Source organism: Pogona vitticeps, chromosome 3 (genome assembly GCF_051106095.1).
Source record: "Pogona vitticeps strain Pit_001003342236 chromosome 3, PviZW2.1, whole genome shotgun sequence".
Classification (NCBI taxonomy): domain Eukaryota; kingdom Metazoa; phylum Chordata; class Lepidosauria; order Squamata; family Agamidae; genus Pogona; species Pogona vitticeps.
Window position 1 is genome coordinate 217,307,319 of NC_135785.1, and position 22,561 is coordinate 217,329,879.

The 22,561-nt window shown below is 39.8% G+C and overlaps 1 protein-coding gene across 2 annotated transcripts in view; it reads left to right on the top strand.

The window, feature by feature from the left end:
• LOC144588212 (uncharacterized) overlaps positions 1-22,561 on the top strand; it is a 196,863-nt gene that overhangs the window by 167,314 nt on the left and 6,988 nt on the right. The gene's annotated exons all lie outside the window — the stretch shown is intronic.

Below are 22,561 nucleotides of genomic sequence, written 5' to 3' on the forward strand. Positions count from 1 at the left end.
ACGAGGTTACATTCCCACTGAAGGATTGCGTCCACAGCTTGGAGATACTCCTGGGCCCATTTCTCTCTATGGAAGTGCAATTAACTGTGGCAGTCAAGAACGCATTTCACCAACTTCAGCTAAAGTGGCTCCAATACACCCTTTTAAAAATCACACCATGACTTGTGTCATGTGAAATAATCAAAATTGCTGTGAAAAAAAACTACTGTCCTTTCTGTAGCTGTAGTTGCAGCCCTCTTCCTGTTTGCCCTTTCAAGCCATTATCTGACAGTAAGAACAATGCAAGGGGGGAGAGGACTTTTTTTTTTCATTCTTTTCACTTTTGAGTTTAAATTCCATCTCATTTAAAGGGACCTGCAGCCATGGGGTGGAATATGGTTTGAGCTAAATGAGAAGGAAAGGCAGTAGCATATACGGAAAAAGATGGTTCCATTTGATTAAATTCTAAGGTTTCATATGATAGAATGTTGTGATTAGGTTCATTATTTGCCATGTGCGACACCTGTCTTGGCACCAGAATAAGAGTCGGAGGCTGCTCCTTATTTTTAACACAACTAGATTTATGCGTAAACAAACTCAACTCCATTGGCTCAAACGGATCCATTAAACTAAGTTCTGGCAATGAATGATAATGCCTCACCTTAACACCAGGTGTTAGAATGTCTCTCCTTATAGAGGGGCCAGACCAAATCGCTCCTTGTCGGTCATGGGCCTCAAGGGGGTGCTCCTCACTGCACACACCGTCCCACAGCAAGTGTCAGCTTTCTGAGCGGAAATCACGGTTTAGCAGAGTATTTGGTGGTTCAGGCAGTCCAGAAATAACTCACACGCAGTCCGGCAGCATTTCTTTCAGCAAAGTGTATTCACATCAATATATACAGCAGTCTGGCAGCATAACTGGTAGATGTGATCTTCAAGCAGATGAAGATATAACTAACTGTACAGCCATACATATATACATACACAGGACCAATCAGGTTACACATTACCTCATCACATTACTTCATCTCTGGGTTGCATCAGCCCTGGGTTACATCATCTCTGCTGAGTCATCCTGACTCAGTTTCAGCACACCTGATTTTTATGGCTTCTCATTAAACCACTCCATTCTGTTCAGGCCTGCAATTTTCCTTGACAGCAAGGGTGTCTCACACAGTCTCCCTCTCATTGTGGCTGGAGTAAAGAGGGACTGGGACGGATCACCCTCCTCCGCCCACGCTGGTTGCGCGGATATGCCACTATCGTCCATTCCAATGGTTCAAATCCTTCTTCCTTCGCATGCAGATCTGTAGGGTCAGGTAGGAGTCCGCCGTCAGCTTGTACGTTTGAAAACTCCCTAAGCAGCATGGAAAAGCCCTCCTGTCCGGCACTCCACTCTGTCTGTACTGCCCGGTCCTTCTTGTCAGGATGTGTGCCTGTTAGAATGTTAAAACTTTGTGTGCCTTCTGTCCCTCTTATATCCCCCTCCCATACAATTAAGTCCAGCTCCTCCCCTCTCTCGTCCGCTAAACACACATCCAAACTCTCGCTCTCCTCTACTTGCTCCTGCTCTATGACCACCAGTATTCCTTCTATGCACCCCTGCCCCTCTTCTGCTTTCTGTTGCAGGGAGGATGGTACACCCACTCTCTCTCTCCTTCACAAATGTTCTTCTATGAAAAATAATTAGACTGCAAGTAAGGGCTCATACAGCTGGCTAGAAAGTTTAGTGAGTTAGGTATCTGGATGTGGAGCCATAGTTTTGGAGTTCAATTCCCCACTATGTAATCCAGAAGAGCCAGCCTTTGGTGCCTTGGGCAAGCTACACAGTTCCAGGGCACCTCCAGGAGAAGGAATGGCAAACCACTCCTGAATACTTAATACCTAGGAAACCCTGGAAAGGGTCACCATAAATCAGAATTGATTTGAAGGCAAGAGGGAATAAACAGTAACAGGTCTACAACAATTCAAATCAAAAGGCATCTGTTGAGATTGATATGATGCAAGGAGGGCTACAGCAGAATACAGTCACAAATGATACTTTCAGTAGTTTGGGTTTGCTTGGTCTGATGGTGTTTTATTTACATTGTTCTGGGATCCCTCCATTCTTCAGTTGGCTCTGATTAGTTATTTAATGCAGGGACCTGACCTTGAAAACAATGGTGCTATCTTGATCATTTCCTTTTCAAACATCAGGGCTCTATAGGGCTGGGAGGTTCTTCCTTCATCAACCTCTTTTCATCTCCCTTAGGAACTGATTCTGCTCTGGCATAGCATGGGACTTCCTCAATCTTCTGTGTTTGTTGCCAGCTGAGACCACAAGGTCTTCCCTGGCCCTGCTCTCTACCTACTGAGGCAGATTGTCCTCCATTCTTTGAAGAGTACTCAGATAGGAAATGAATTTCTCCACCTGTAACAGTCTTTGGCTATGGAAGCAGGATTTGAGACAATTCCCAGGAAATGACAAACAAGCGTACTTACAAGGATGCAGGTTTATTGGGTAGCTTGTAACACACAGGTGCACCCAATAGATTGAAACAGATGACAGCATGATTCACAAGCCAACGCTAGACGTTTGAGCACCATTGAGTAAAGCAAACCATCTTTATACAGTTTTGGCTGTTTACACAAATAAGTTGCAGTGGGGTAATACATCAGTACTACATTATGCTTTGAAGAGTGATACTGGCATATGAACTGCTCCTGTACCAGTATCCTGCTAAGATAAGGTCAGTTATGCACAGCAGAAGTAAATAAGCTTCTGAGTGACATATGAAAAGTAACATCTGACCCCATCTCCCTTCATGTTCCTAAAACATAATACAGCTTGGACATCCTTTGTCCATCTCTGAATCATGGGAATATTGGAGCAGCTTTAGCTATACAAAATTGAAGGCATCAAATCAAAATGGAAGACACACAGCTTCTCTAAATAACATCACCTTAAATAGGGATTGAAATCTCAACCCAGCACAGACCATGTATGGAACAGATGGAGTTTCACCATCTTATCTACTGAATGTGAAGACTTAACGTTTATTGCAGAGATGGTAAGAATTACATTTGCCACTTAATGCCACAAATGCCATTGTAACCTCTCTATTCAACACAGCACTGTGAGGGTTTGGCGTTTGTCAGGTGCAATCCTGGTTGAGACTCAAGAAATACAGGTGTGGGTTGCTCATGCAACAAAGGAACATATTTTGTACTGGTCACAAACAAAGTGGTGTCTTTAACTACATCTGTGTCTCTTTCTCCATCTGCCAACAGGGCAATCAGGGGCTTCCAATCTTTAGTAAGAAAAGGATTATTATAACTGGTATTCCAAGGTCCCAGTAGGTCTGTAAGGGGCCATTATCTTAAGGTAGTGGTCGTCTGGTCCGGTATTGAGGGAATGGTCCCTTCTCATAGAACATCATCCCACTGGAGACTCCCCTGCCTATTCAATAGGCCTATCCAATACTGACCATCCCTTCTCTTCTCTATCTTCGTCTCCAGACCTCTCCTTGCATTCCTCCTCTGTTTTTCTTCCTCTACTTTCTCCCTCTCCTCTCTTAGCTTTCTCCTCCACTCTTTAGCCTCTACTTCTCCCCAGTAGGAAGGACGAATGGGAATGGCAGATCTTCTTCAGTAATCGACCTCTACCCTGGGAACCTTGATTCTCTCCCATTTATCAGTCCAAGGTTCCTTCGTCCAGATCCATTCCCATCCCGGGGTTATGGATCTGGACAAAGACCTGTAATCACTCCTGGCCTTGCCTCTCTGATTCTCCCATCCTCCTTCCCTTTTCCCGCCTTTTCTTCATTTTTCTCCTTTATTCCCATCCCCCTTATACATTACAGCAAGTAAAGGTTCTTGTTCTTTCTTTTCTGCCTATATACCTTGCTCCCCCTTTTGGTCTGTTTGGGAAGTGTCCCTTCTGTTCTATCTCTTGGGTCGAGGATAGACAGCGGTCCAGCGTGAGGGACTCCTGCCTTGCCACCTTTCTCACAAGCACAAAATCCTATGAACAAAATGAGGAGATGGTTGTGGGACTTGGATAAAGATATATGCCTCCCTCTTTCTTTTCTTTTTTCAGATTTCCTCTTGAAGAGGACCTCAGATCTTCAACTGAACACATCAAGTGATACATAGGACTTTACAGAGTCAAAACTTTATTAAAAATAACTTACTTACAAGGGGAATGAATGTTTATTTTTAGGGATATACCTTTCCTCACCTGTAACAGTCAGGCTTCCTAAATTCTATTACCAGCCCTGTTGTACATCCTCACTCTGGCTTCTGGACTAACCAAGCTGTTATCACTGCCCTTCACAATGATTCTTTTCAAGGAGCCACCAGTAAATTCAACAACTTTCAAGACTCTGGGGACAATAACGCACAACTTGAGAAGTTGCTCTTAAGAAGTACAATTATATTGACATATTGAAGCCAGCTGTGTCTCAGGGCATCATCGCTCTACTGCTGTTATGGATGGCTTCGGCATATCATTAAATTCATTCTTCTTAGCAGAAATATTCTGAGCCCGTCTATCCCTTAGTGACATTTTCCTCTAAGATCCTTCAGACTGTCTACCTTTGAAGAATTGGAGCATTTTATTTTAGATTATTTTTATACAGATTTATCAATTTTAAAAAATATATTCATATTCCAGATGAAAATAGTTTAGGACATGTTTTGTTTAATGGATGTGGAGGAAACCAGAACAGAAGGATTTATCCATCCAGATGAGGACCTTTTGAGTGCTTAATTTTTTTTTAATTTTTTTTTTACTTCAGCCCAGTAAGTAAAGATGTTGCATGCTCAATAATTTTGGTTGTAAGAGATGGTGAGAAATTCTTAAACATGCCACCTGTGCTGGCAACATGGTACTCAACAAGAATAGCTGCATTTATTGAGTCAAACCTGTGCAAATTGTTGAGAATTGTAATTCAGAAAATATTCTGGAACTATAGCACAGTCCCCAATGAGAAAGAAAGAACTTGAGGCTTGACAAATATGAGTATTAAGAGAAATTGGGACTATTTTTCTCATCCCTTTAACAAGATAAAAATGTTGCATCAAGGAAAGGCCTATCCAGAGAGTTGCCTATAGGGCGCACAAAACCAAAGGAGGGTAAATACAGCCTGTCTCATGTTCTCCAGGAACAGATCTACAGTGGCCACAATTAGCACTTCCCAGCTAGTAATAAAGTCATGCAAACCCTGTTGTGGATCTTCCAGGAACAAATCCAAACATTTCCATCATAGGGAACCTCATCTCCCCTAAATAAGTGGAATGGATTTGTGGTAGTAGGGCTTGAATAAAGGTACGTACCTTCTTTGTTCTCCTCCCTGTGTTTCATACACATAAAACCCAGCTAATAACATAGATACATTGTTGTGTCATCATGGCACTCTGGGTGCTTAAGAAATATATTTCCACCCAGCTCCTATGAAAACAAGAGACAGTATTTGCTTCCACATGCAAATCTTCAAAATTAAAAGAACAATTATTTTTTCAAGGGTTAGAGTGAAAAGGTGCTACAAGGAATTCGAAAATCATAGAAGCATATACTTTATAGGGTTTGGAAAAAAGAAAGATTTCCTCTTAATCAATTGGTGAATACATTGACCCCTCTAGTCAGTTGTATTTGTATCTGCAAAGTGTATTCAGCAGATACTCAAGGAGCTAGTTTGTTTTTGTAATGAATGAATTGTCATTGCATTCTAGTCATGTACTAGGTGTCAGGTGGAGAGTAGAAAAGAATTACATTAATTCAAGAAATCAGAACATTAAAAAGCTTCTGTCATATATGTCATGATTTTCCTTTAAGGAAGAGTTGATTGATTTTATCACACCTTATCTCCTGAAAGTGATTCACCAAGTGTAATGAGCTTCATTTAAAATACATACAAACACACGTTAATGCAACATTTAATCATAAATTGAAACACTGTTGAATTGAAAATCTCTGTACGCACATAGATATTTTAAAAACTCAGTAAGGTCACCTGAAAATTGAGCCTGCTCTAGCCCTGTGCAGGAAAATAGGAAGATCCCTGTACCAAGAGAAAATTGTATCAAAATCAATAGATAATACAACAGAAACTCAGAAATGTAACTCCTCAAATTACCAATTGGTTGAAAAGAAAAGTTTCATACACTTTAGATTAAATGTTGCTACCTGATGACCTTCTTCACTGAGCAAGTGAGTTAATGAAATAAATGGGATAGGGCTTGTTTAATCTAATCCTTTGAGAAAAGGAGGAAAGAAGCAGTACTATACCATTCTGTGAGGTGGGACTGGTAGGGAATGTCATCTCTCAGAGATTATTTTGTATTCCTGGCTTCCACTGCCTGCTGTCCCTCCTGGCTTGATTTACAGTGCAATAATATGCAGCGCTACTGGGTAAGCCCCACTGAGTGCATTGGGTCTTATTCCCAGGCTTGCAGCAAAACAAAAACAATTAATAGTCTTTGAGATAGGCCATGCCCTCCCTGCAAAATGAGAATACCCTTCATAGGTCAGTTTGTTACTTTTTATACGGCAAAGAAAAATAACTTTCTTGGCTGTCAAAAATTTAGAGTTCTCAACAATGCCTGGTTTTGGTATGTTGCATCTTTGCCCCCTCCCCATATAATTAGATATATGAAAGGTCAATGACAATGAAAACATCTGCCATGCAGGATTTGATCCTGGATGAACATTCTGATCTGGCCTGTATTATGGAGACCTAGTTGGGGGAAGCTGGGGGATTTAAGCCTCTCTTAGCTCTACCATGTGGGTTCTCTGCAGTAGCAAACCAGATCATGCAGTTAGGAAGGTGGAGTTTCTATAGTTTACCGTGATTCTATTCCCCTCATAAGGTGCCCTGTCCTACAGTTTGCTGTATATACCTGAAAATGGATACCTGGGACAGAACAGGGACTCTGCTGGTGTACCAACCACACTGTTGCTCAAAAGTCTCCCTTCCTGAACTGGTGGAGTTTGTCTCAGAGGTGATGCTGGAGTCCTCTAGACTTGTAGTACTGGGGGACTTTAGCATGCAAGCTAAGGCCACTTTATTAGGAGTGCCTCAGGACTTCATGTCCTCCACGATGTCTGTGGGTCTCCCCCAAGTAGTATTTGGTTCCACTCATATTGCAGGGATCTTTCTGGACCTAGTCTTCTGAGTTGTGCAGGATGATGGTGATCTGGGTATGGAGAAACTTTATGTAGGTTTGTTGTCCTGAATAGATGACTACCTGCTGGAGTTTAGACTTACTGGAATTCATAACCTTTGCAGGGGTGGCAGACTGATAAGGATGGTCCACCCCCAGGAGACAGATATATCTGAATGGTTTCCTGATGGCTCTGGGATGTTTTCTATCTTCCCAGTCCTGCCAAAGTCCTGGTTGACCTCTAGAATGGGGAAATGGCCAGGGATGTAGACACAAATGCCCAAAGTGTTCTCTCCCACAGAGTAGATCCAGACAAGCCCCCCAGGGAGAGAAATGAATGGGATGGGGACTAAAGTGACAACGGCAAAAAACTCAAAGCTAATCCAATTGAACACAAACTAGAGCTCATCTGAAGGTCCACATTACATAAACCTTTATTGGCATTTGATTACATTTAAAGGAGTAAACAGTGTGACCAAGAAATTAAAGGGAACAAATTAGAACTGAAGTTGGGAAGGATGGAGGTTGTGGTTTCTCATAAGAATGGTTGACAGAAGGTCCATTTTGTAGCAGTGACTGTAGCAAAGAGAGGAGTTTTCTCTGCCACCATTGCATCTACACAGAGTTATCCAAGAAGTTGTTTTGAGTGGTCAGGAGCCTCAAACATGTCCCACCAATAGAACTGGATGCTGTAGTTGATAGAGGTCTTATAGATGTGATGTTGGCTTCTGCTTGTAATGGATATGTTACAATTGGTGTGGCCTGATAATGTGGACAGGATTCTTGGAGAGGTGAAAGTCGCCATATGTATGCTAGACCCTTACCCTTCCTGGCTTATAAAAACATCCAGAGGGGCGGGCAATAGTCAGGTGAGTAAGGGAGTGATGAGTGCCTCCTTGCACTACGGTAGGATCCCAGCATGTCATAAGACCATTATTGAAAACCCTCTCCTTTAATCTCACTTCATCAAACAACAATCAGCCAGCCTCAAATATAAATTTTTGGGTCAAGTACTGGAGAACTAAAATATGATTCCTGGATGAAGCGGGTTAGCTAGACCCATTGCAGTTTGGATTTTTTGAATTTTGGATACAGAAGCAAAATATCCCATATTTATAAACTGGATGGTTTTCAAAGTAGTGAATTATTGATCCTTTATAGGGGGTGAATGTCTTCTATGTCCTTTATTTTACAAGTTATGGCATACTTAATGGAAATCAATTAAAGAATGAGAACACATTCTGTTCTTCTTGCTGTTTATTTCAATTACTCCAAAAAAAAAAAAAAAAAACAACTTCACAATATGCCAGGCAATTAAAAAAATAACCACATAAGTATTTTTTTTCCTCATGCTTCTGGAAGTAGAAGTATAGTATTGTTACCCTAATGCCACATCAAGTTTCAAACCTCTTCTGTGGCACTTTTTTTTTAAAGTGACAATTCCAAAACTTTTTTAGGCTGCACACATTCATTTCTATTAAGTTAATACATGTATTATATCTATCCCTTAAATGTATTATAATTAAACCAATGGTAACTACACTGACTCATTCCAGGACTCATGATACAGAATTATCCAAATAACAAAACAACTGTAAATTATTCTTTACCTGTGAGAAAAGAGACTCCTTTTTAGAATTTATTACATTTTCCAAATTTTCTGTTTGTTATTTACCTTTTCTCATCTTCTGCAAAAATTACTTTGTGTAGTTGATAGTAGATTTTATCATAAAAGATAACATCAGAATGCTGTTTTTATTCTTATTTTTCCATGTTTTTCAGCTGCCAGGAGAAAGCCCCTACCAGTTTTCTGAAGCAATCACAGAGGGAAGACTCAAAGAAGTACTTGTGTGTTCACTGCTTTACATATAAGTATGTGTAGAGTAAAGAAATAATGAATGTTCATACATGTTCACATTTTTGTCATTCAGACACCTAACCAAAAAGAAAAACTTGTTCATGACATCAAGATTTTTTTTCTTGAGTGGTGTTTTTGTTTTTGTTTTGGTTTGGGGTTTTTTGTTTGTTTGCTTGTTTGTTTATTTTTTGCATGCACCCATGAAAACAGCATGTCCACAAACTTTCTGGAAAAAAGTCCAAAAATGTGAGAAATACCAATCAATCAATCAATCAATCAATCAATCAATCAATCAATCAATCAATCAATCAATCAATCAATCAATCAATCAATCAATCAATCAATCAATCAATAACAGACCCAGAAATTTTCTGCAACAGAGAGAAAACATTTGCATTAAGTGAGGAAGATCACATAAAAAGCTGATTTCCCAACCACCACAGGTTTTGTCAAGGAGAAGAAAAATACTGAGACCTGCTAGGTGTGTCTTAAACATAATGTGTGTTTGGCTGTGAGTCATAAGATTAGCCTTTGTTCCTGCTAAGGAACTAAATCATAGGATTATCTAACTAATCCACAAGATCCCCATAGCTCTACTAAGTTATCATTTCTGCAACCCTGTGAGTGTCTCCTGGCTGAGAACTGTTGACATGTAGCATTTTGTAATAGATTACAGACACCTTGCACAGAACAGCTAAAAAAAAGAAAAAAAACTAAAATAAAAAAAAGAAGTAACTGTGTGTCATTTGGTCAACAATACAACGGATAAACTCATAGTTGCAAAATTTTTATTCAAATGTTCCATACATCAAAGTCTAATGTAGTAATAATACCAAAAATAATTAATGGCAAATTACTACAAACATGTTTCACTGCTGAGTTAAAATCTGAACCAATTTCCTGATCTATGCCCATTCAGTCACACTTCAGCAAAAACCGTAGATTTAAGATGGATCCTTCTCAGGACACATGTTTAAAATTCTTGAAATCCTTTCCTCAAAGTAGGGAAAATTTTCAAATGCCATTACCTTATGAATTGATGGATAGCTCAGTGGTTTAGCTATGTGACTGCAAAGCCAGAGGTTGGGAGTTCGATTCCCCACTGTTTTTTTCTTGAGAGGGGCTGGACATGATGATCCACAGGATCCCTTAGAGTTCTAAGATTATTATCATTTTATTATAATAATAAATATCACATTTACCTTCCATTCATTATACTTCCAGTTTGGTCTCAACTGTATTTCAATTCTGCAGTTTCTCTCACAACAGTTAAATTACAACAATAGAGAAATTTTTAGTACTTTTCAAGACAATGACCAAAAAAAACCATTATTAAAAATTTGCCAGCAAAGGGAATAAAGTGTGCAGCAAGAACTGCTGCAGGGTAGTGTGAAGGAGAATCGAACAATTACATTGTAAGCTATTCAAAGGTTATTGAGGTATACCATGTTCTTTAAATAACTTTAAAGACTTTAAATAATGCAAGACTTCACTAAGAAATTATTATACTGAATAGCCTTCATTTTTCATCCTTGCATATGAAAATATTAAGCAAGGTATAACAACTTCAATTTTTTTTCCCTTAAAAAGGTTTCATAGTTTCTGTTGGAATGAAGGAATTAATGAATCAATGAATGAATACTTTATCCAGATGGGATGCTTTTGGTACATCTTAGCAAAACTATGATAGGCACTGAAATGAAGAATGCACAAATTAGAGCTCTATTTCTAATTCATGTTTAAACATTGGGTAAAAAAAAAAAAATCCTCAGAGGAAGCACATGGTTCTTAAAATTGCATCTGTTTAAACAATTTACCAACCAGTTTTCCCCTCCAAAGAAAAAAGAACAGTCACTCAGAGCAAATGACAAAATAAAAAATGAGAAAAAACTAACTAATCATTGAAATACTTGTACAACAGGCCAAAAAAATAAAAATAAAATAAAGAAGTCTGGAAATAAACTGCTCCTTGCAGAAGTCCATGGGTCATATCATAATCCAGTCTCTAGGAGCTGGGGCAGGGTAGATTCCTTAGCTCGTTATTTGATTAGAGACTAATGGAAACATTTGACCGAAGTGTCAAATTCATTCTCTCTATGCATAGAGTTTAGAATGATGCATTTCCTCTGTGATACTTATATAGTGCTATGAATCCTGACTATCTTCATCTTCTAGTTCAGTTGCTGAAATATTATAATCCTTTTCCTCTTCCATCTCCTCACAATCATAATTATTTGATTAATCACTAAAGGATTATGCGTCTTTCTAAAATGTACAGTAATGGGAAATACACTAGATAGCTGAACTGGTCACAACAGTAGCGTTGACTGCTTTTCATGTGTGCTTTTTGTGAATTAGGCAGCCATTTTCAAATTGCTGGGAATGTATGCTTAGCTTCACAAAGGAAAAAAAAAGCAAATGTGTTGTGCAGATATTTTGCACAAATTACAGAAACTACAAAGTTTTTTAAAAAGAAAAGAATACTAGTTGGTGTCTCAGGCTCAGATTGGAGCAGGATCTATCGCAGGCTGCAATACTGGGGTCATGGATTCTACAGTATGTAAAGAAAGAGATTGCATCCTCCACTCATTACAGGGTGAAATTAATGTGCATATTGGCATACAAAAATAAATCAGTCTCAACTAGAACACTAGAAACTTATATTTGTAGACTTAACAATACATCTACATTTCCATAGTTACACACACAACCGACTGTAATCACACATGGACTCAAACAAGCAGATTAAATTACATTTGTAATCTTTCTTCTGCCAAGAGACTCAGGAAGGATTCCCAGCATGAACCTAGCCCTAGTGTGGCTCCATTGCCCCAAGAGCCCTTCTGAATATTAAATAATGTCCAAAGATCAAAGACTCTATTTACAACACCACCGCATGTCGAAGCTTCTAGTGGATTTGTTTCTGGGGCTTATATTTGCATGCATTATTAAGCAGCTGTGTATGTATAGTTCTGGAACAAGCATTGTACATGAACTAGTTAAGCCTAAAACATTAAATTTATATGATCCATAAAAACAAGCAGTACATAATCAGATTAAAATAATTCACCCAATAAACCAAACTGCATCTCCTTTGCCACTTATTCATGATATTTATAAGTGGAGCTCCTCATAAGTGGAATTTTAATTTGGTCATTATTTTCATACCATTTTACAATCCACATGCTTTCATTTCTTTCTTGTTTGATTGTAAAATATATTTCTGCCAAGCACATGAACTAAATCTGTTCATAAACATGTCACCTTTTTAATGCTAGCAGGATAGAATCATACAAATTTTTGTTTACTTTTTTACTTATATATAAAGTTCTGATGTCCTTCTATAATCTATCATAGATTGTATTGTATTAATAACCAAAATGTGTTTTATCCCTTAATCTGAAACAGTATATACTTCTTAAAATAATTTGGCTCTTGTTTATTTCATACCATAAATATTAATGTCACTCTTTACCTAAATGCCATCCTCAGGATGTATATAAAACATTACTGTTCTAGGTAACAGCTGAAGCAAAAACAGTTAGTCAACTGACAATTTTGTAGAGCCATACATATTTGCCAAGTAAATCACAGCTAAATAGCTAAATATTCCCTCTTTCCATTTAGTAACCAAAAGGCCCCTAATATGTAAAGAATCATACAAAAAGCAAAAGGGTGCAGAGCCATAGAAAAAGTGCTGGGGGGGGGGCTTTTTCCCTTTATCAGGTGACATATTAAAAGTAAATAGTAGGGAAGGAATTGGATCATGGGGGAAGCTAATCTTAAATCCTTGTAGTCAACATGTTGTTCCAGGATGTAGTGGAGTAGGGATGTAGCAGACAATGGAGTGGGTCTCATAAAGAAATGCAGTGGTGTTCACTTTCAGCTAGTTACTACTACACATTTTTCTGCCTTGCTGCTTAGTCCATAAAGACCTTACTTCCATATGGAGATCAGAGCTGATTTTTCACAATCATGGCTCTGACTGCTTTACTTTTCCTGTATTGTTTTAGACAAAAGATGTTGTTAATTGAAAAAGTAATTTAACTTGACCAAAGCTATACCCATTTTAAATGTTAAAAACTTATTGCAACGTTGTTGCTAATATTACAAGATGAAATGAATAGCTGTACGATGGTACCTATACTCCTCAAGTAGCCCTTTTTCCAGCTAGGAAGAAAGAGAGAGATAGAGAGAGAGAAGGAGGAGGAGGAGGAGGAGGAGGAGGAGGAGGAGGAGGAGGAGGAGGAGGAGAAGGAGAAGGGGGTCAGGGGAAGATAAGGAATGATACACACACAAAAATATATCCAGACACACCATGGCTGAATGGTGAATCACAACTGATATAGGCCTATTGAATGGTTGCAACTTGCTATTGAATTTCAACCCATGTTATGGCATCAAAGATAGTGTCAAACTGTCCCTCCCTCAAAAGTGGTAGAGTACCATTGATGGGGCAGATCACAACTGGGGGAAGAATTATGGTTAGGTGAAATGCTATAGTTAGGTTTTTGCAGTTTCACTAATTCTGTCAAATGTAGGGCATAGTGCCATATGGTATGGTATTTTTATATCACCCATCAATTTTATTCCTATAGAGAACAACAATACAAATAAATTCAGAATAATAATCAAATTAAAACCATACAATCATAAATAGCATTGCCAGCTTCTGTTGGTAAAAAAGAAAAAGGAATTAAGAGAAAATGAAATCATTTCTATTGTGAAGGGAAGATTAATCAAAATAATCTCACACGTGAAATACTATAATCTATTTACATCTATAGTCAAGATATTTCTATACACAGATCTACTACTGTATGATATTTTAGAAATCATCTTACTTTCCACACTGAACCTGTAACATATCTACAAAATTTTGTCTACTCCTGGCTCCCTAGATTCGTCACTCCACTCCGGACTTATCAGGTTTGGAGAAGGCTGTTACAGTAAGCCAATCTTGGCTGTCAATGCAAAACTAAATCAGGTAGACTTGGTGATGTGTTAGCACAAAGTATATCCTTTTTCTGTCTGTTGGTTTCTCTGTCTATTTACCTGCCAATGGGAAAAAGAGAAATCAAAACATTTGTCTTCCTATTCCATCTTCCAGAACATTTTATCTAGAGGATAAAATAAGCTAGGATTTAAAATCTCTACCCGAACCCAGTAATTCATTAGTAGTATAGAGATAATAGAGTACGTAGCCATGTTAGCCTGCTATAGTGACTTATTTTATATCAGAAATAGTTATGTGGCACCTATAAGTCCAACAATTTTGTTTTCCAAAGCTTTCTGAAGAAATGTCCTTAGACACATAAAACCTATGACAAATAAAAAACAGTCCGTCTTATAAGTACTATGTAACTATTTGCACTAGTGGAATGGCATGCTTATTGGCACAACTCCTTAAATATCTCACTTATCTTGAAAACCCTATTCAGTTCACCATGTGTCACATATGACATCACAGCACCAAACACATATGAAGCTAGATTGGCTTATGTGAGCTCAACTATCTTCCAATCATATGGAGGATGGAGCTTGGTTGGAATGTGCCCATAGCTGTATGTGGATGAAGCAGAGAACTGCCTTGTCCCAAAAACTTCAGGGGAAGTGTCTGTGTTGGTTGGCCCTTAAGGAACTTGTGGTATTACCCAGTACTTCTTTCAGTATCCTAGCAGGATGGCAGAGGAGGAGGCCAAGGTAGAAGGTTGAAATGGACAATCTCCTGCACATAACCATGAGTAAATAATTCAACTTTCTAGGTTTGTCCAGAAACTGTTAAAGGAAGGAAAATATTCTAGAATTACTGAGGTGGATCTACACTCAGTCATGTTTGAGTCTCAATGAAATGAACTGGTCAATTTAGTTATGAAAAGTTCTGGAAAAGATCAGTCTACATCCCAATCCCAAAGAAGGGCAGTGCCAAAGAATGCTCCAACTACCGTACAATTGCACTCATTTCACACACTACAAGGTAGGCTTCAGCAGTATGTGAACCGAGAACTCCCAGAAGGACAAGCTGGATTTCGCAGGGGCAGAGGAGCTAGAGACCAAATTGCTAACATGCGCTGGATTATAGAGAAAGCCAGAGAGTTCTAGAAAAAAATCTACTTCTGCTTCATTGACTATGCGAAAGCCTTTGACTGTGTGGACCACAGCAAACTATGACAATTCCTTAAAGAAATGGGAGTGCCTGACCACCTTATCTACCTCCTGAGCAACCTATATGTGGGACAGGAAGCAACAGTTAGAACTGGATATGGAACAACTGATTGGTTCAAACTTGAGAAAGGAGTACAACAAGGCTGTACATTGTCTCCCTGCTTATTTAACTTATATGCAGAATACATCATGCGAAAGGCTGGACCGGATGAATCCCAAGGCAGAATTAAGATTGCCCAAAGAAATATCAACAACCTCTGATATGCAGATGATACCATGCTGATGGCAGAAAGTGAGGAGGAATTAAGGAACCTTGTAATGAGGGTGAAAGAGGAGAATGCAAAGTACAGTCTGAATCTCAACATAAAAAAAAAAAAATAAGATCATGGCCACTGGTCCCATCACCTCCTGGCAAATAGAAGGGGAAGATCTGGAGGCAGTGACAGACTTCACTTTCTTGGGCTCCATGATCACTGCAGATGTTGCCAGCAGTCATGAAATTAAAAGACGCCTGCTTCTTGGGAGGAAAGCAATGACAAACCTCGACAGCATCTTAAAAAGCAGAGACATCACCTTGCCAACAAAAGTCCGAATAGTCAAAGCTATGGTTTTCCCTGTAGTGATGTACAGAAGCGAGAGCTGGACCACAAAGAAAGCTGACCGCTGAAAAATTGATGCTTTTAAATTCTGGTGCTGGAGTAGGCTCTTGAGAGTCCCCTGGACTGCAGGAGAACAAACCTATCCATTCTAAAGGAAATCAACCCTGAGTGCTCACTGGAAGGACAGATCCTAAAGATAAGGCTCCAATACTTTGGCCATCTCATGAGAAGAGCACACTCCCTGGAAAAGACGCTGATGTTAGGAAAGTGTGAAGGCAGGAGTAGAAGGGGACGACAGAGGATGAGATGGTTGGGCAGTGTCATTGAAGTGACCAACATGAATTTGACCCAGCTCCGGGAGGCAGTGGAAGACAGGAGGGCCTGGCGTGCTCTGGTCCATGGGGTCATGAAGAGTCGGACATGACTAAACGACTAAACAACAACAAAGTTATGTTTTAAACTTCACTGGAGTATGAGAAAATTAATTTGGGTCGAAGCATTCATATACCAAATCAACCCACACTTGCACATTTAATTGAATAGTTGGAATTCTGTTTTACAGCTATTCTTTTTCCCATTCTTTTTCATTACAATTCAACCAATTTGTGGGATTCCAGAGCATATTTCATTAGGGCTCCAACACGTCTGTTTCATGTCTGACCCTCTGATGGTCATGTTGCCCAGCTAAGTATGTTTCTTTTGGGGGTTTGGTATAGTCATTATGTCCAGCATTTTTTAAAGTGTAGTCTGCTGTTTTATTGTGTTGTGAACTGTCCAGAGTGGCCTTGGTAGCCAGACGGGCAGTAGAGAACTTGAATGAATGAATGAATGAATGAATGAATGAATGAATGAATGAATCAATGAATCAATCAATCAATCAATCAATCAATCAATCAATCAATCAGTCAGTCAATCAATCAATCAATCAATCAATCAATCAACTGCCTCTTATAAGTATGCTGGCAGCTTTCCTTGCTGCAAGGAGCCACTTGTCACTTTTTACCCACTTCGTCAGTCACCCGTTGGCTGTTTTTATAAACTGGAAAGGGCAAGTACCCACTACCTTTCATCTCTCCAAGGATTCTATTCACATCCTGAGGTTGCATAGAGTGAAACATACATATTGTTCTAGTCTCTATCCCACTTGTTTCATCACTGATAGCTCCCTAAAAATCCAAGGGGCTATTTGGCTCTAGTCCATGGGAGGGGACTTAGAAGCAATTATGTCCATAGGACTGACCATTTCCTTATTCCAAAGATCAGCCAGGGCTGTAGCAGGAACCTGTCAGGAAATCATCTTGAGAATATATTGGCTGAATAAAGTTGGATATTATTTCAGGAGCAACACATCATTATTCATAGATGCCAAATTCAAAATCAAAATGAGCATGATGATGTTTCTACTGGGTTTAAGGATAATTCCAAATATTCCAAACATCTCAAGTAAATGTCAGAAAAATGTAATAAAAATGGCTGCATATAATGAATTGACAATTAAGGGAAATGTAAATTTCAGATGTATTTTTAAACACTATTTTTTGTTGAACTATTATTTATTTCCATTGTTTTAAAAAATGGTTGGAAGGATTTGGAATTTGGTTCTTCCCTTCTTTTGTGCAGAGAAGAGGTGGAAGAGTGTCTCAGGCTCTCCCATAGAAATGCAAAAATGTTCAGGCTAGATGTTTCCTGGTTAAAGAAACCTCAAAGTTTTTACTTACCGTTCCAGGCTTTTTTCTTTTATGTACATAGTGTGGAGCCACATTTCCTCATACTGCCTTTGAAGAGCAGAAAATGTGTGAAGTGAGGAAAGGCAGCTCATGAAGGAAGAGGCTGTCTCAAGGACTCTGAAAATACTAAGTTTAATAGCAGGTACAGAGCATACTCCCCACAGACACATTGTATTAAAAGAGAAGCATGCGAGGTTGTAATTTGACAACAAATCTCATACATTACTTCTTTGTTTCTCAAAGGGCCATTTGATACTACAGCTAGTGAAAGGTACCCTCGGCATGAAAAGATCATGCTGTCACCCAAGTCACCCTATGTTGAAGCAAGTTTGGTGATTTTCTTAATTGAAACGACATATACTTCAAGAAGAACTTTTAAAATACTTGTCACAAGATAACCTGTAAATATAAATATCAGAAAAAGGGACAGAGGAAAATGGAGCTCTTCATGCTTCATTTCTAATGTGACACATTCATGCATGCTTGCCTGTGTAATGACAGGAAAAAACCAAAAGAATTTATTTGAGTTCTTGTAAAATACACATCTTTCTTGGCTTAAAATAAGCCTGAAATACAAAGCCAATTAAGCAAGCCAGTTTGAGTATGATGAAATGTATGATCTGTCTCCAAGCTCCATCTTTTCTTTAAATATATCCCAGTCCAAGATTGCCTGCCTTCTGTTATCTTGAACAGTCTAGTAAAACATGTATCTCCATCTCCATCCATGCACAACTTAAAATAATTATAATCCAACGATTCATAAAGGTAAAGGTAAAGGTTCCCCTTGACAATTTTTGTCCAGTCGTGTTCGACTCTAGGGGGCAGTGCTCATCCCCGTTTCCAAGCCATAGAGGCAGCGTTTTGTCTGAAGACAATCTTCCGTGGTCACATGGCCAGTGCGACTTAGACACGGAATGCTGTTACCTTCCCACCGAGGTGGTCCCTATTTATCTACTTGCATTTGCATGCTTTTGAACCGCTAGGTTGGCGGGAGCAACGATTCATACCTCTGTGTAATAAAACCTTATATGTAAGAAGTTTTTGCTCATATTGTTTCAAGGCAGATTGTTTTTCATCTTTTTGTAGAATTAAGAATGGAAAGGGTCAAATATTGAGCAAGATGCCTGCCACATATTTAGTGCTAAGTATATAGAACAACCTTTTCTCTACATCCCTCACAGTAACATAACACAATATGAGACATTGTTGGTTTGAAACACCATTGTAATTCACATGTGCAACATCTTTTTGTGTACTTCAAATATCTGAGAACCCTCATGAACCTAGTGTTTCTAAGCCCTCTTTGATCATTGTTTAAGTCCATGGAACCCATATGTGCTTAGGGAGACAAACTACCACCCCTCCCATTGCTGATTTCAGCACATTAGAATGACAAAAAATGAGATCTGTGAAGCAGACTGCCCCCCCCACCCGCCCTGCCTCCATCAGGATTTTGGTTCAAATGGAAGGCTATGAGGAAACTGTAGTTTTCCTTCTCTTAAGACCATCACTTTCACAAGTCAAAAGCTGTGATGGAGTGGGCTGGGTTAGAGCACTCCTCTCAGCATATGTGAGTTCCCCACATGTTATGACTAAAGAAGACTTTCTAGTACAAATTATACATCTAAACAATCAACTAAAACTGAGGTAAACCATTTTCTTTTTTTTTTAAAGAACGATCCTATGTTTTGATAAGCAGCCTCCAAGACTTCTTGTTGCTCATGTCACCCATGTTGCTCTCTGTTGCTCTCTATTACCCTTAATAAAAAAAAAAGTGAGGCATGTACCCAGGCCAATTTTAATTCCACTCAACTTAGAAGCTTGGGTGCACCTTTTTCATGGATATACATTGAGAAATAGCTTAACCTGGGACTGAACTTCAGAAGGCAATAATTTTATCAAATTCTGTTAGGGACATCGTAAACTATGAGAGTAAAATGCTTGTGATTTCATGGCTCTTAAAGGCTGGAAGAGAATTATAGCTTTAATTGAAATGCATTTCAAAGAAGCCTTATTTCAATATGCATAGTAATTGTAATTAATGTCAGGAGTGCTTCGGAAGCCCATTTGACTTTTTAAAGACAATGGTGCACTTTTACAGATTGATATACAACAACAAAAAGGTTATGGGAATTAAACTGCGTCCTCTCATGGCCATGCCCAGATTATAAGTATGTGTCCTCCTGCTAAATCTGCTTTGGACTCATGACTTCCCTAGAGTAATCTGTCCAATGATAAAAATATATAAAATTATGTATGCTCTGGAGAAAGAGGAGAGAGAATATTTCTTTCCCCTGACGAAGTACTAGAACATCCACTGAAACTGAATAAATACTTTTCCACATAGTGTATAGGTAAACTATGGATTTGCTTCTGCAAGATGATTTAGCTCGCTGCTAAGTCTGCAGACTTTGAGCAAGCGAGCGTTGTTTGCCTCCCACCTCAGAAAAGGCAGAGACATACCAGGGACACATGATGATTGTGGGGGGGAGAGGAACCTATTTAGGTCACTCACCCAGTGCACATTGTCCTCTTCTTTCCAGGCACCCACCCGCCCTCCCTAAATCTAGTGTGAGTTTTTCTGGTCGCCATCTGGGGCCGGATAGGAATTTTTGACCTTCATCCTGATTGGCCTTGGATGGGGGGATTTTTCGCCTATCCCACACTGGATGAGGGTTGTTGGCTTTTGGTGGAAACTAATTTGGTCGCACTGGCGGGTAGTGCGGAAATAACCGGTATTTCGGTGTGTCCCAATCTGTAAAATCAGGTAAGCCAACAGCGCATCTGACCTTCCGGTATTGCGGATCGTGCGATTACAGTACCTGTGGGGGGAGGATGCGCCGGGCCACTTCCAGACCAACAGTCATCAGTCAAAGATGTCTTGAGGTCTGGGGGGGTTTATTAGTGGCTAGCCAGGATCCTGTGGTCTCGGGACCGCCGGAGCTTGGGGGCCGGGGACTCGCCCATTTATTGATCAGGGGGCATGGGAATATCCCCAGTTAACCGGCTTTCCACACTACAGCAGGCCCCCATATTCTTTTACTGGCCGAAAGGCAATTTTCCTGAATTCATTATTTAAATAAAGTGTGGCCCGCATTTAATCCAATCTACTGTCTCGTGTCTTTATTCCGGGGTTGGGGTGGCAAGTGGTGATTGCTTCCTGGTATCAGTTTAGAAGGGAATTGCACAGATTCATGGGGAATAATTACTACTAGCTGTAAAGATTACAGCTAGTAGTAATCTCAAAAAAGGGACCTTGCAGATGAAGGAGTCAATAAAAAAGCAAGGCACACACAGAGGATTTAAGTAGGGCCACATTTATTTTCTCTTCGGGCAGGCTTTTCCTTAGTGACTGGCTATCTGAGATGGGTTTTTAAGTGGACGGTTGCGTCTTGTTGCTTTGAATCTGTTTTCGGTTTTAATTTTGTGTACCATTTTAGTGTGACGTTTCTCTGATTCTTTAAAAATATTTGTAAATTTGTATTTGTTTCTAGCTTTTAAATGATATATTTTAATGATGTAAGCTGCCTTTGGTCCATTTTAAGGAGAAAGGTGGTGTTAAAATAGTTTAAATAAAAATAAAATAAATTCAATAAAATTGGAAATGTGCAGGAAACCTACCCTCTAAGCTAGCCTACCAGCCTGCATAAAGCCTCACCAGTAACTCCTCCTCTCCTAGCTTGAGCAACATCCTCAAATCTTTGTACCCTTGGCTGTCACTAATAATGGTATGTAAGTATTTGCCCAAGTTATTCCCATTCAGAGCTCCATGACTCAAAGTTGGCAATTAAAATCTCAAATCCTTATCTTGCTTCCAGATCCCAGAGCTCTGAGCCATGATTTCTCTGCCTATCTACTCAATGGTGTCAAAATGAATGGTGTCCAGCTGAGCTCTGGAACTTATGGAAGCTTCCCTTGTTATGTTATGTTAGGCATCCTTCAGTCTCGAAAGACTATGGTATCGTGCTCTGTATGGAGGACTTGGAGCAGCGTCTAGTGTGGCTGAGGAGGCCGATTCGAGAGTGACAGTCTCTTCCACACTGGAGACAAATCCAATTTGTCCCCTGTCCAGCTCCCTGGTTTTGCTGCTTTTGTGACTTCCTCTTTGCCTCAGCCTGCTGGGCAAGGGTCTCTTCAAATTGGGAGAGGCCGTGATGCAATGCCTGCCTCCAGGCTGAACGCTCAGATGTCAAAGTTTCCCATCTGTTGAGGTCCATTCCTAAGGCCTTCAGATCTCGCTTGCAGATATCCTTGTATCGCAGCTGTGGTCTCCCTCTGGGGCGGTTTCCCTGCACTAATTCTCCATACAGGAGATCCTTTGGAATCCGACCATCAGCCATTCTCACGACGTGCCCAAGCCAACGTAGACGTCGCTGTTTCAGTAATGTGTTCATGCTGAAAATTCCAGCTCGTTCTAGGACTAATCTGTTTGGAACTTTGTCCTGCCAGGTGATACCAAAAATCCGTCGGAGACAACGCATATGGAAGGTGTTTAGCTTCTTCTCCTGCCGTGCACAAATGGTCCAGGACTCACTACAGTACAGGAGTGTGCTTAGGACACAGGCTCTATAGACCTGGATCTTCGTATGTGTTGTCAGCTTCTTATTGAGCCATACTCTCTTTGTGAGTCTAGAGAACATGGTAGCTGCTTTGCCAATGCGTTTGTCCAGCTCAACATCCAGAGACAGGGTGTCAGAGATGGTTGAGCCAAGGTACACAAAGTCATGAACAACCTCCAATTCTTGTGTGGAGATGGTAATAGAAGGAGGTGAGTCCACACCCTGGCCCATGACTTGTGTTTTCTTCAGGCTGATTGTTAGTCCAAAGTCTTGGCAGGCCTTGCTGAATCGATTTATGAGTTGTTGGAGGTCTTCAGCAGAGTGGGCAACAATGGCTGCATCATCTGCGAAGAGGAAGTCCCGCATGCATTTCAGTTGGACTTTGGTCTTTGCTCTCAATCTGGAGAGATTAAAGAGCTTTCCGTCTGATCTAGTCCAGAGATAGAAACCTTCTGTTGCAGTTTCAAAGGCATGCCTCACCATGACAGCAAAAAAGATCCCAAAAAGGGTTGGTGCGAGGACAGAGCCCTT